Here is a 13,700-nt window from a genome sequence, read left to right as displayed (position 1 = left end):
TCTGCAGCCTCTCCCTCTGCAGTTCACTGGGGAATGGAAGGTGGATAATAAATACCCTCCGAAGTGCAGGGCATGAGAAGGGATCTGGACAAGGCCTTGGGATCAGCTGAGTGAAACCCAATTATTTGAATTTACAAAACCTCACCTCCCTGAGGTGTATCCACAGCTCTCAGGATTTTTTTTTGCACCCTGTGGCATTTTTTTTTTTTGGGTCCACACATCACGGGGCAGCTTCCCAGTGAAACCATAGCAGGGTAATTATAATTTTATTATTAGAGCCACTTCTTCCAGAATAGAAACTGCAGGGAAAGCCACAGCACTGCAGCCCTGGCCATGTAATTAGGCAGCAGACAGACTTCTTAGTCACGCTGGATTTTCTAACATGGGGCTGAGAGGATACCCAGGGAAAGCAGGATGACTGGGCAGATTCCTGGAGAGGAGCCTGTGGGATCAGCTGCACGGAATAAATCCTGAATGTCCCTGCAGGAAAAGATATCCCATGCTGATGGAGGATGCAGAGTTTGCCTATAATGTTGGATTCAGTCTGCAAGCTGACAACAAGCTCAGCTCGCCGCGATGTTTTCAGATCTTTGCTTCTTGGAGGGTTTGACTTGACTCATGCAAAAGCACTGAAATCCAAAATTTAATCTGCAGTTTCTCTCGCAGGCAGCGTGTCGGGCTGGGGATCTCATCAGAACAAGGTTTCTTGTGAGATTTCCAGTTCCTGGTGGCAGAAAATCCCACAAGAAAGGAGCTGCTTTACTCCAGCCAAACCCATATGTTTCAGAGATGAAACACCCCCAGTGTTTTGGGGCACAGGGAAGGGTTTTTTGGGGCTCCTGTTAATGTGACCAGATCTCTTTGGGGTCCCTCTGCCCCAACCTGATGAGAAGCTGCCGTTTCTCAGCAGCTCAGGCTGGTTTCTTGTCTGAAGAATGAGATTTCTTTGTGCTGAACAGATGCTGCCTTGCCAAGATCTCTGTTCCTCACAGCTCCCCAGTTCTCAGCGACGGAAGAAAGAAACCCCAAATGCAAGCAGAGCTCAGCTCACCCCGTTATTAGTGGTTAAAAGGGGAGCAGCTGCAACATTACAGTCTGATGTGCTCCCACTTGCTCCTGAAGAGGGTTAATTTTATTTTTTTTAATAGCAAAGTGTAAAAATCAACTTGGAGCTTTCTCTCCTTCCCGAGAAATCCCGAAGATCTTTAGTGCCCTCTAGAGCCACCCAGGATCTGTTCTTCCCCTCACCGCTCCGCTCAGTTTTGGTGTCCTCCTTCTGCAATATTCAGCCCTTTAAACGAGCTTTCAGCACTGCATTAATCACCAGCCCTAATGGGCAATCCCAGCCTTTTTCCTGCTCATATATTTGCATGCTCTTTACGTAAGAAAATGCTCCAAAGTACAGCCTGTGCAGCTGGAGAACCACGAGCTGATTTCATCCCCAGTCCAGCTATGCCGAGTGTGGTTTGTGTCCCGAAAAAAGGAACAGAAAGCACAATTTTCCTCCCTGTGCATTGACACCTCATCCCTCCTGCCCGCAGCCAGCAGCCCCTGGATGTGGGGAATTCATGGAAAAGTCCTGAAACCCCAAATTGCTCTGCAGCCTCCGCGTTGATCCGGTGGGATTTGCACAGTTGGGGAATGGTTTGGGTCGGGAGGGAGGTGAAGGATCAGATGGTTCCAGTCCTCAAACTGGGGTGAGGGACAGAGTTCTGGTTTGGGAAACAGAAATGGAAGTGTGGAGCAGTTTCTGTGGCCAAAGGGCTGAAAGCTCTGTGCAGATAGACTTCTTGGATCAGGGAAAATCAGGATGGAGCTGTGGTGGGAGCTGGGATTGTGCTGAGCCTGCCGGAGCTGAAACATCATTTCACTCACATTCTCCTGAGCTCTCCAGAGCTAAAATATCATTTCATCCCCATTCTCCTGACCTGTCATAACTAAAATATCATTTTACCCAGCATTTCACCCACCTGCTCCTGAGTTTTCCAGAGCTAAAACATCATTTCACTCACCCTCTCCTGAGCTTTTCAGAGCTGAAACATCATTTCATCCCCATCCTCCTGACCTGCCACAGCTAAAATATTTCAGCTCCATTCTCCTGATCTGCCATAGTTAAAACATCATTTTACCCAGCATTTCATCCACCTTCTCCCGAGATTTCCAGAGCGAAAACATCATTTCACCCAGAATTTCAGCTGCTTTCTCCTGACCTGCCACAGCTAAAACATCCTTTCAGCTCCCTTCTCCTGAGATTTCCAGAGCTGAAACATCATCTCATCCTCATTTTCCTAATGATCCACTGGGTCAGGAGCTGGTTTGGCACCACAGGAACACAGGAAGGTGTTCCTGCCATGGCAGGGGTGGAACTGGGTGAATTTAAGGTCTTTTCCATCCCAAACATTCCACGATTTTGTGGCACAAATCACCTTCCCACCCCATCCCACCTCGAGATCAATCCCTGCTTGCAGGAAGCAACATCCCCAACTTCATCCCAGCCAAGCCAACAATCCCCAAACCTCAGCAGAGCATTCCCAGGGCAGATGAGAAGTTGGGAATTACAGGACAGGCTGAGGGACACCATTTTCTGTGGAAAAAGAGGCAAAGAGAATGAAAGGAGCAAACGTGAACTGGATGACTCAGGCAGTGCTTCTGTTTTAATAATCATTGTGCAGATAGTGCAGTGACTCCCAAATTCCCATTTATTTTGGGAATTTCCCCCATTTCTGGCTCCTCTCTGTGCCTCTGCCTGGTGCTTTTTGCTGCTGCTGACTCGGTTTAACCAACCTGGCCACTTCAAGGCCGAAAATGAATCCTCCAAGGACAAGATGGCCAAGATCACTAAATTATGAGCCTCTCCATTATCTCCAGGTACCTCCTCAGGACAGATGAATTGCCTTCAAGCCAGGGCAGAAAATCCTCCAGGGAGCCAGCAAAGAATAATGTGCAAACACTGCCTGCAAACATGAGTGTGCACCAAAGGAAAAAGGGAAAAACACACATCCCATTTTTTCATCCCCCCACTCACTCCGCTTCCTTCACGTCCAGCGGCTGGTGGAAGATGGAGACATTTATTAATTCTCCGTGCAGAAAAGCAAACAGAGATCTCCATCCTCTGAGATTCACAGTCTGCCCCGAGGTGTCCCTGAGGGTTTTTCCCTCCCCTGCCTAATGGGCTCTGACCACAGCAGATCCATTGAGGGGGGGGAACCAGATCGTTTTCTGAAGCCTCATTTAGGCTCCGACACACACAAAAAAAAAACAACACTGCCCTGTCGCGAGGAAGAGATTTCAACTCCGCGAAGCTCCTCGCGCTTTTGTTCCTCGCGGCTGATTGGAAACGCAGGGTTGGGGTTGAGGAGGGAGAGGAGAGGGAAAGGAAGGAAGGGAAGGGAAGGAAATGGCACAGGAGCTGATTTTCCAGAGCTGCACGAAATGATGGATTTTAAAAGCGCGTTTGAAAGAAAGTGGGGTGAGCTTTTTACAGAGCAAGTGCCGCGCCGTAAAACGGAGAGGAGGGGAAAAGACATTATCTGGTCTGGTAGTTTTCAGGAAGTTGTGGTCCCAATTCCCTGAAAATAAAACTCCTCCATGATCATCACTTTGCTGATTATTTCTCTTAGAGCAGCACCCTGGAAGCATCAGCAGAATTTGGGATTCTGTTGTAAAACCAGATTGCCCAGACCTGCTGACCTGAAAACCTCTCTCCAGAAGAGGCTCAGGAGCTCAGAAATTGTCTTTAATCTTAGTTTTGATGTTAGTTTTTAATCTTAATCTTGTTTTTAATCTTAGTTCTCAGCTGAAAAATGCAAACCTGATTGTTATTTGTGAACCCAAGTGTGTCAGAAAGATTTCTTTGGATTTTATGGAAACGTTCAGCTGTGATAAGAGCGAAATTTGAATTTTGTTGAGGTTTAACCTCTCCCATTTCCACACTGGAATAGAGACAATGACCAGGAAGGACTGGACAGAAGCAGTGAGACGCTGTGACCCATCCTGGTCAACAGAAAAAGGCATTTTTGGGTGGGAAACTTGCCAAAAAAATTTCCAAAAAACTTTTCATTCAAACCAAGTCCTGTTGGAAAACACCACCAGACAGGGGAGGCTGCAGTGGAAGCTCATAAAATAAAAATAAAAAAAAATAATATAGGGCACCTCAACAGCAGAATGGGATCTCCTCCTCCTTATCCATGGAGGAGTTTCTTGTTTCACCATCCATGGATTTATTCCCAAATTCTCTGTCCAGGACATCTCCCAGCTGCCAGCCTGGGCAGGAAAATCAGCCCATCTTTCTAGTAAAAAGCTGATATTCTGGTATTGCCATTAAAGAGGGTATTCAGGAACAATAACTAATCTGTTCTCTGGGATATTTGCACACTGGAATTCCTTTTCCCTTCCCTGATCTTCTTTTTTATTTTTTTTTTTCATAAAAGAAAAAACTAAATTTCTGTAGATAATCTAAAGCTGAGCTGGCTGATTTATGGGAGATAAAATGATTGGTGTGGAGCTCAGCTCAGGGAGTTTTATCTTCTCCGGGTCAGAACTTTAACTGGGAATATTTAGTGCTGCTCTGACATCAGCAGAGCAAAGCTTTGGTCCTATAAATTGAAGGAAATATTCCATAATATTTCCAACCTTTTTGGGAAGGGTTGGAGCTGATTTGGGGAGTGCTGGAATGGTCCCAGTTTGGGCTCATTGGAGATCAGAATCAGGAAGGATTGCCTTGAGCAGAGGAAGGAAACTGCAGGATCTCTGTAGGATCTGTAGGATCTCTGTAGGATCTGTAGGATCTCTGATGGAAAGTGGGGAATGGGGATGTGGGATGTGCCTGGGATGAAATATCAGTCCTGTTTGTCCTGAGGTGGGTGAGCAGAATCCCATCATTCCTGGGGAAAATACACCTTTTCACCCAAATTTTGGGAGCCCTGAGGTTATCCCAAATGGGAATATCTGAGTGGAGAAATCTGCTTTTTGCCTTTTCTCCTTGTTATCTACAACCTTTTGGGGATTTGATTCTGGAGATTCAGAGATTCTGTTGTTGTGTTTCACCACCAGGAATTTGCTGCCATTTCCAAAATTTTCTATCAAAAACTTCAATCACCTCCTGGTTGGTCTCGGAGATATTTTCCAACCTTCAAGATTCCATGAAATAAACTTTATTAAAAAAGATTTGATGGCTCTGCCTTCAGCACATCTCTAGATCTCAGCCTATTATCTGTTTACCTCACAAATGGGAATTCTTCAGCACAACATGATTCCATGAAAAAGGAAGAGGACTTGTTGGGATCCCACATTTTTGTGGAATCAGATCAACTCTGACAAAGTATTTTTTCTTTTTTTTTTTTTGATAATTTCTGTCTGCAGCCAAGAGGTTGCCAGGGCAGCCTGGGGAGGTATTGATTTCTTGCAATATGTGGAATTATCAGTCTCAAGTTCCCCTCAGGGGATCATTTAGGTTGGAAAAACTCCCTGAGATCATCAGATCCCACCTTTGGCATCACCACCTTGTCCAGCAGAGCAGAGCACTGAGTGCCACAGAGGAGATCCTAAAAATTCAGCCTGAAATCCTCTGGATTATAGAATGGAGAAAGTTTTAAAGCTGGAGGAACTCCAATCTGTGTGTTCTTGTGATGAAAAGGACCAAATCAAATCAGCTTTCGGGCTGCAAACCGAGGTAAAAACGAGCAGAAGAAGCTGTGGCAGTGTCAGAGGAGGATGGTATGAATACCAGAATAAAGAATAAACACCAGAATAAAGAATAAACCAGGAAAAAGGGGTTAAAAAGGCTCAAATTCAGTGTCCAGCCAGCCAGGCAGGACACACTGCAGAGTGTTTTTCATGGCTGCAATCTCCTGTCGCAGCTTCTGCAGAAATGGAATTAAAAAATCTTCCCAGCTTCGTGGTGAGGACAGACAGATGCTTTCCTGCCTTAATTCCTGAGTGGCCAGAGCATGTTGGTTGACATTTCAGCTCGATGTTTTAATTGGCTGATTTGAATAAAACTCAGACAGGTTGTGCTGCTCCGTTTGATTTGGTGTCTCCCAGCCCAGCAGCCAACAAAAAGAAGACAGAGGGACAGGGAGGGGCACTGCCTTTTCACCTCTCTGATTCCCTCCCTGTTTTGTTGAGCTCCTAATAGATTTCAATTCAAATTGAGCTTTTCATATATTTAAATTTCAAAGTCGTTAAATTAGCCCTGCAGGGTCCTGCAGGGGCTGGAATCCCAAAAAGAGTGTGGCCAGCATTCCTGCCCATTGTCCAAGGAAATGTTTTCTTTCAGATTTTTAATTTTTTGGGGTTTTTTTGGGATAAATCTGTTTCTTCCTCACGCACAGCTCCGAGGGTGAAGCCAGGATGTGGCACCCAGCCCTGCCCAGGGGTTGTGCTGCAGCTCTGGACTGCAGGAGGTTGTTTTTTAGTGTTTTCCAAACTGGGAATTTTGGGATGGAGCACTCCTCCCCATTCCCAGCATCCCAAGGAGAAGGGGAGAAGCTCCTCTGGAAGCTGTGCACATTCCTGTGTCTTTCCAAAGGTTCCCAGAGGCTCAGGGGCTGCTCAAAAATCACTTTAACCCCAAAAAATGAAGTGAAGAGCTCAGGGAAGGAGTGTTGTGACCTCACTAAGCTGGAAATTCGTGGGATTCAGTGTGGATTGGGGCAATTCTCTCTCCTTGCCAGAATGCTGAAAGGTCAGAAGGGCTGGATGGAGAGAGAGGGGAGCACCAGGAAGGGAAATGCTCAGCAGAAAGGCTGATCAAGCTGATGCTTCTCATTCAGATCTTGTTCAGGATGTGACTAAAATCTGCTTTTCTCTGAATCCTGAGAAAACTGGAGATGCTGAGAGCCACTCACACCTTATTGTGGTGAACAACTTCTGGCAAAACCCCACCAGCATCAGCTGCTTCCCTCCCACCTTCCCTTCCTCCTCGAGCAAAGCTGTCTGAGCCAATGAGTTTTTCAAGTTTCTCTCTGTACACAATCGTGGGCCATAAAATGTGGTGCAGAATCTGCCCAAAGGCACAGGAAGCTGGAGATCACTGCAGAACCATTGCAAAGCTGGGGTGGCTGTGGGGTTTGGGCCCAGAGGAGGTGGCAGAGTGTGGCTGTTGAACCTCTAGAGTGTCACTGTTGAACCTCTAGTAGAGAAAGAAGATCCAGATTCTCAGCGTGGCATAAAAAAGAGCCATTTTATTATTTAATTCCAACTTATATAGATTTTTCAGAGGTCACCCAGATTGGTCAGTCAGAAACCTCCCCCTAGGCCTGACTGGCCAGGCCTGAACTGTCCATATCTGAGAAACTGTTTTTAATAACATCCAAACTTTATCTTTGTTTATAAAATCAGGAAGAAAAGAGAAAAAGTTCCCATGAGAAAGGTCTGTGCTAGCCACACTAGTGGTGTGAAAGAACCAGGCCGGATCAAATGTGGCACGAATCTGAATTTATTATTTAATTTCAAAACTTATATAGACTTTGAAAAGTCATCTGGATTGGGCTAACTCAAAACCTCCCCCTAGGCTGATTGGCCAGGCTTGAACAGCCTATCTTTCCAGAGACCTTTTCCATAACATCCAAATTTATTTATAAAAAACACAGGAAGAAGAATAGAAAATTCCCATGGGAAAGTGTTGCTGTTGAGCTGCTAGCAAAGACCCTGATTCTCAGCGTGGCATAGAAAAGAGAGATTTATTATTTTGGTTCCAACTAATATAGACTTTTCAGAGGTCACCCAGATTGGTCAGTCAGAAACCTCCCCCTAGGCCTGACTGGCCAGGCCTGAACTGTCCAAATCTCGAGACACTGTTTTTAATAACATCCAAACTTTATCTTTGTTTATAAAACACAGGAGAAAGTTCTCATGAGAAAAACCTGTGCTAGCCACAGAGGTGGCAGAGTGTTGCTGCTGAACTGCTAGCGGAGTGAAAGAGCCAGGCTGGATCAAATGTGGCACAAATCTGAATTTATTATTTAATTTCCAAACTTGTAGAGACTTTCAAATGTCATCTGGATTGGGCCAATTCAAAACCTCCCCCTAGGCCGACTGGCCAGGCTTGAACCACCTATCTTTCAATAACATCCAAACTTTTTTTATAAAATACACAGGAAGAAGAAGAGAAAATTCCCATGGGAAAGAGTCTGTGTAGCCACAGCAGAGGAAGGTGCTGGGAGTTCCAGGACCCCAGGGGGAGCAGGAGCTCACTGGGGATGAGTTTGGACATCCCAGGGTGGTGCTGGAGGTGCAACTCCCAGGCTGGAGCTGCCACAGCCCATTAGCAGCGCTGGGCATCCATCTCTGTCAGGGCAGTCAGGGCTCAGTGAGCCTGAAATCCCCAATTCCCTCCCCTGGCCAGGCTGGGCTGGGCTGGGCTGGAGGTCACAGCCAGGGCAGCCTGAGAACCTCCAGATTTGGGTTTTGCCTCCCAAAAAGAGATTCCAGCTTCACCCAGAGCAGACACAGGGTGAAGGGATTTCTGTGCTGGAAATCCCACAGAGCTGTCCTGCTGTGCCTCTCAGCCCTTCACCTTCCCATTTGCACCTCACATTGGGCTTATTCTGAAAATTATTATTTTCAAATTATTTATTCTGAAAATTATTATTTTCAAATTATTTATTCTGAAAATGATTATTTATAAAATTTTTAATTATAAAATTATAATTTTAATTATAAAATAAACGATAATCATATATATTTTTATATATTTATATATATTTATATATATTTATATATATTTATTTATATATATGAATTGATATCTATTTATAAAATAAATAGATTTTAATTAGAAAATTTTAATTAGAAAATATTTATGAACAATATTTTCATTATTATGAAAATCCCCCCTGGATTCCAGGAATAATCCAGCAATAACAAACTGGGCTCCCTGCAGTGAGAAATGCCTCAACAACACCGAGCAGATTTTTTTTTTTCAATCCATTTTTTTCCTGAAATAACGAATCCCAGCAAAACTCTGAGGAGAATCAATATCCTGATCTGCTGTCATTTGTCATATTCCCATCAGAACTATTTCTTTGGTGATTAGTCAACCCAAACTCAGAAATGGGACTTTTACTGTGCAAAAAATGAGAAAATTTCTTGTGCTGCTCGGCTATTTCCTATGGAATAGAGGCAAATCCATAAGAAATGAGTCCTTCCTCCCCATCAGTCACCTGTCAGACTAAATTATTGCAGAGTTTTCAGGCTGAGCTGCTGGAATCCTGCAAGAAACTCCCTTTTTGCAATTCGAAATGGAAGAGCAGCTGAAAGGAGGAAGCAGCCAGCAGCCAGGAGAAATTGTGGCTGAGGGGATTTGTCAGTCCTGGGTGGTATTGTTGATTTTCAGCTGGGAATTTGCACCCAGCAGGGATGGGGATGAGGCAGTTTTTGGTGATGTCCCACCTGGCTGGGCTCTTCCTCCCCTGCTTTTATCCAGAATCACCTCCAGCCCAACCAAACCAACATTTTCCATTTTCTCTTCTCTTCAAACGATGCTGAGCAAGCAAGAAACAGAATAAAATCAGCAATAAAAACTCCCCCTGCTGAACTTCCTGATACATTTTATTTTGGGGTGGATCTTATCTAGAAAACCCTTCCTTTGCTCCAATCCATTCAAAATTCTCTTCTCTTCAAACGATGCTGAGCAAGTGAGAAACAGAATAAAATCAGCAATAGTGAAAACTCCCCCTGCTGAACTTCCTGATACATTTTATTTTGGGCTGGATCTTACCTAGGAAACCCTTCCTTTGCTCCAATCCATTCAAAATTCCCCCAGACAGCTCCAAATCCTATTGATTTTGGGGGGAGAAAAGCTCCATGTGTGCCCAGGGCCAGAACTGGAGCCTCTGTGTTGATATTTAGCAAGAAAGAAACTTCTTTTCTCCACGCAGCAGAAAGGAAATTGTGCTTTGCCGTATTGTTTACCCTTCCCAGCACTTTAATTCTGCCTTTGTTTAGGATTTCAGCAGAAGCCATTTATCTTCCTGGAGGATCAAATAAACTGGGTGCTAAAAGAACAGATCTGCAACTCATTGGTGGGGGGAAAAATGGAATTAAAGGTGGAGCAAAGGGAATTTGGAAACACAGCCATGTGGGGTTTGCTACCTCACACTTCCCTCAGTGCCCGAGGGGGAAAAAGAGGATTTTTCCATCCTGAGCAAAGGTTTGGGTTGTTTTTTGGGTGCAGCTCTGGAAGGAGAGATTTGGTTGTTTCAAAACCAAATCCTGCTCAGGGCAGGAGAATTCTGCTGGGGAAGATGAGGTGTGGGGTGGGGAGATAGGGGAACCAGGATGGGAATTTTGGGGTTATGGGGATTTGGGGAGCTCCAGGATCTCATTGTGAGAGATGGGGTGAAGCTCAGAGGTTCCAGCAGCAAAACCAAAATGATGCTGCCTGAAAAAAAGGAGATTTTCCTTCAGTTGTCCATGATATTAATCCAAGTTTTTCCATGGCTTGATGGATTTTCTGGGTAGCAGATCAGGCTGAACCTGAACCTCACCTTGGCTCTGTGGCTGAAGAGCTTCTCTGTCAGCTCAAGGCAGGAGTAGGTCTGACAAAACTTGAAAAACTACCTGGAAACGGGAAATTTTACACTATTTTCCCATTTAAGCTTTGTTTTTTGGGTTTTTTTTTGGCAGGGAGAAGGCCAGGATTCCCTAATTGTGGGATACAAACACTTGTCAGCCTTTTTTTGGGGAGAGCTGATTAAATAAAAGGTGCTGATGTTCCATACAAAGCACAAATTTGTGATTTTGTGTTCATCTTCATTCCTTCCATCATTTTTTTCCCCCTGGGTTTGTAGAGGAAAAATGGGAATTTAATGCTGAAGTGACTCTCTTTGATTACAAACACACAAAAAGCATCTCTTGCCCTTTCAAATCTCCTCCTCATCCCACTTTTGAGGGAGAGACACAGGGAATTTATGGAAGAGCAGCAGCAGGAAAACAGATAAATCACAAACATTAAAGCTCTCTTTTCGTATTTTTATTTTATTTCCTATCTCTTTCCGCAGCAAATCGCTGAAATGAAACTCATCAAGGGATCTGCTGTGGGTATCAAAGCTCCTTTTGAAACACCTTTATTGCTCTGATCTGAATTTTGGAGTTTTGAGGAAAGATTAAGCAAATTAAGAACAGGAAAGTGTAACAACATGAGGCCTTCCAGGACCAACCTTCATTTTTCCAGCATATCTCACCTAACCACAGGAATATTTTTTTCCTGTGAAGTAGCATTTAAATATTTATTTTAAAACCGGTGAAGTGCCTTCCTATAAAGACACAAATCATTGTTTGAGTTGGCAGGCCCCAGATCAAATAAAATACCTCCATGTGGTTCAGATGTTGACATGGATTATTTTTTATGAGCAAAAAATGTACCCTAAAAGGAGCCCTGAAAATACTTGATTATTTTTGGGAGCAGTCAGTGGGTAAAAAGCCACTGTTGCTATATCAAATTTTGGAGAATGAGAGATAAAGTAGAGCAGAATTCATGGGCCTGTGTGGGTTTATGTGCTGGGTCTAGAAGGTTTTATTTTATTTTGTTAAAACATTTTATGGACTCAGAGCTTGGTGTTTCTTGAGTTATAATTTCAGTAGCTGAAGTTTTGGTTTTTTTATTAAATCACTATTAGGCTTTCAATTGAGAAAAATCTGCTTTTCTGTGTGAAAATCTCTGGAAGTTTAATAAGGAAGTTGAGCTCCCATCATTATCTTGATGAAGGTTTTATGGTCAGATCTGCTCTGAAATAAGTGATGCTCACCCAGGGTTGTTATGCCAGCAGATTTTTGGAGATTTTTTGAGATTTTTTTTCATTGAATTATAAAGATCTATTTAGATAAAAAAAAAAAAAAGATATTACAAGCCCATGAGAGGCCCCAGTTTGATCATTTGGATGCCTGCTGTGGAAAGCAAATGTGATCTCCACGGAGGAGTGGGATGATTGATGAGGGACAATTTGTTAACTCGTGCTGCTTCTGCTCTGAGGGCAACCTGAGGAATTCCTGAGGCAAAGCTTTAAAGCAGGATGTTAAACCAGACATTGGGTTCAAATCTACAGCACCAAAAAAAAAAAAAAATTTAAAAATAAAAAAGTGAATTTGTTTTCATCTGCTGTTACCATTCCGAGAGGTGAAGTTTGTTTTTTCCCTCTTGCAGCAGTTCGGGGAGGAGATACACCCCATGTGCCACCAGGGGCTGCTGCCAGATGTTTGCCAGAGGTTTTTCTTATTCCCATCCCCATTCCCATCCCCATTCTTGTTCCTATTCCTATTCCTATTCTTATTCCTATTCTTATTCCTATTCAAATTCCTATTCCCATCCCAATTCCAATTCCAATTCCAATTCCCTTTCCCATCCCATCCCATCCCATCCCATCCCATCCCATCCCATCCCCATTCCCATCCCCATTCCCATTCCCATTCCCAGCTGTTTATTGGAATGGGCCATTCCAGCCTGGTGCAAACATTCAACTGTGGTTCCTAAAATATTCAGGATTTCCCTGGATTTTCTTGGAGGGATGCACATTCCACAGAGGTGCAGATGCCCCACGTGAGAGGGACAGAAAATATTTCCATTTTTGGAGGGGGGTGGTGGCAAGGCCGGAGGGGATGTGGTGTGACTGGAATGACTGAGCTGGTGAGGATTCCACAGGACAGTTCCAGGAAAGGGATTTGTGCCTCTGGTGGTGGGAGAGCACTGAACCCACAAAATCCTGGGGGAGAACACTGAACTCATGAAATTTTGGGGGAGAACATTAAACCCACAAAATCCTGAGGGACAACATTGAACCCACAAAATCCCAAGGGAGAGCACTGAACCCACAAAATCCTGGGGGAGAACATTGAACCCACAAAACCCCAAGGGAGAACATTAAACCCACAAAATCCCAAGAGAGAGCACTGAACCCATGAACCCTGGGGAAGAGCACTGAACTCATGAAATCTTGGGGAGGCACTGAACCCACAAAATCTCAAGGGAGATGAACCCACATAATCTTGGGGAAGAACATTAAACCCATGAAATCCTGGGAGAGAACATTAAACCCACAAAATCCCAAGGGAGAACATTAAACCCACAAAATCCCAAGGGAGAGCACTGAACCCTGAAATCCTGGGGAAGAACATTAAACCCACAAAACCCCGAGGGAGAACACTGAACCCACGTACCCTGGGGGAAAACACTGAACCCTGAAATCTTGGGGAAGAACATTAAACCCATGAAATCCTGGGGGAGAACATTAAACCCACAAAACCCCAAGGGAGAATGTATCCTCCACAAACCCTGGAGAGGTTTGGATGGAAAAGGACCTCACAGGCCACCCAGTGCCACCCCAGCCATGGACACCTCACCATCCCCAACTGGGACATTCCCAGTCCAACCCCTCAGGATCTCCAGCCCCCTGAGGCTCTCTGGAGGGGCTGTGGTCACCCAGGGGCCGAGTGGCCCCAAAGGGACCCCGATGTCCCCAGGAGAATGGGGCAAAGCCAGCCTGGCCTCTGTCACTCCCTATTAGTCCCATCCCCAACTGCTCAACTGGCCCTTGATTGCTTTGTGTTTTCTCAGAATTCCCACTCTTAATTCCACCAACAGCCAGAAAACTTCCTATCATGCCAGTCACAGAGACAATTATATAAGAACCTCTTTTTTTTTTTTTGGTGGGTTGTTTTTGTTCTCCCCCTCTTTTTATTCCAGTTTGGAGAAACAAAGAGGC

The sequence above is a fragment of the Lichenostomus cassidix genome, chromosome 18, assembly GCF_008360975.1.
Source record: "Lichenostomus cassidix isolate B80296 chromosome 18, HeHo_3.0, whole genome shotgun sequence".
In the NCBI taxonomy this organism is placed as follows: domain Eukaryota; kingdom Metazoa; phylum Chordata; class Aves; order Passeriformes; family Meliphagidae; genus Lichenostomus; species Lichenostomus cassidix.
Note: the sequence above shows the minus strand (reverse complement) of the source record.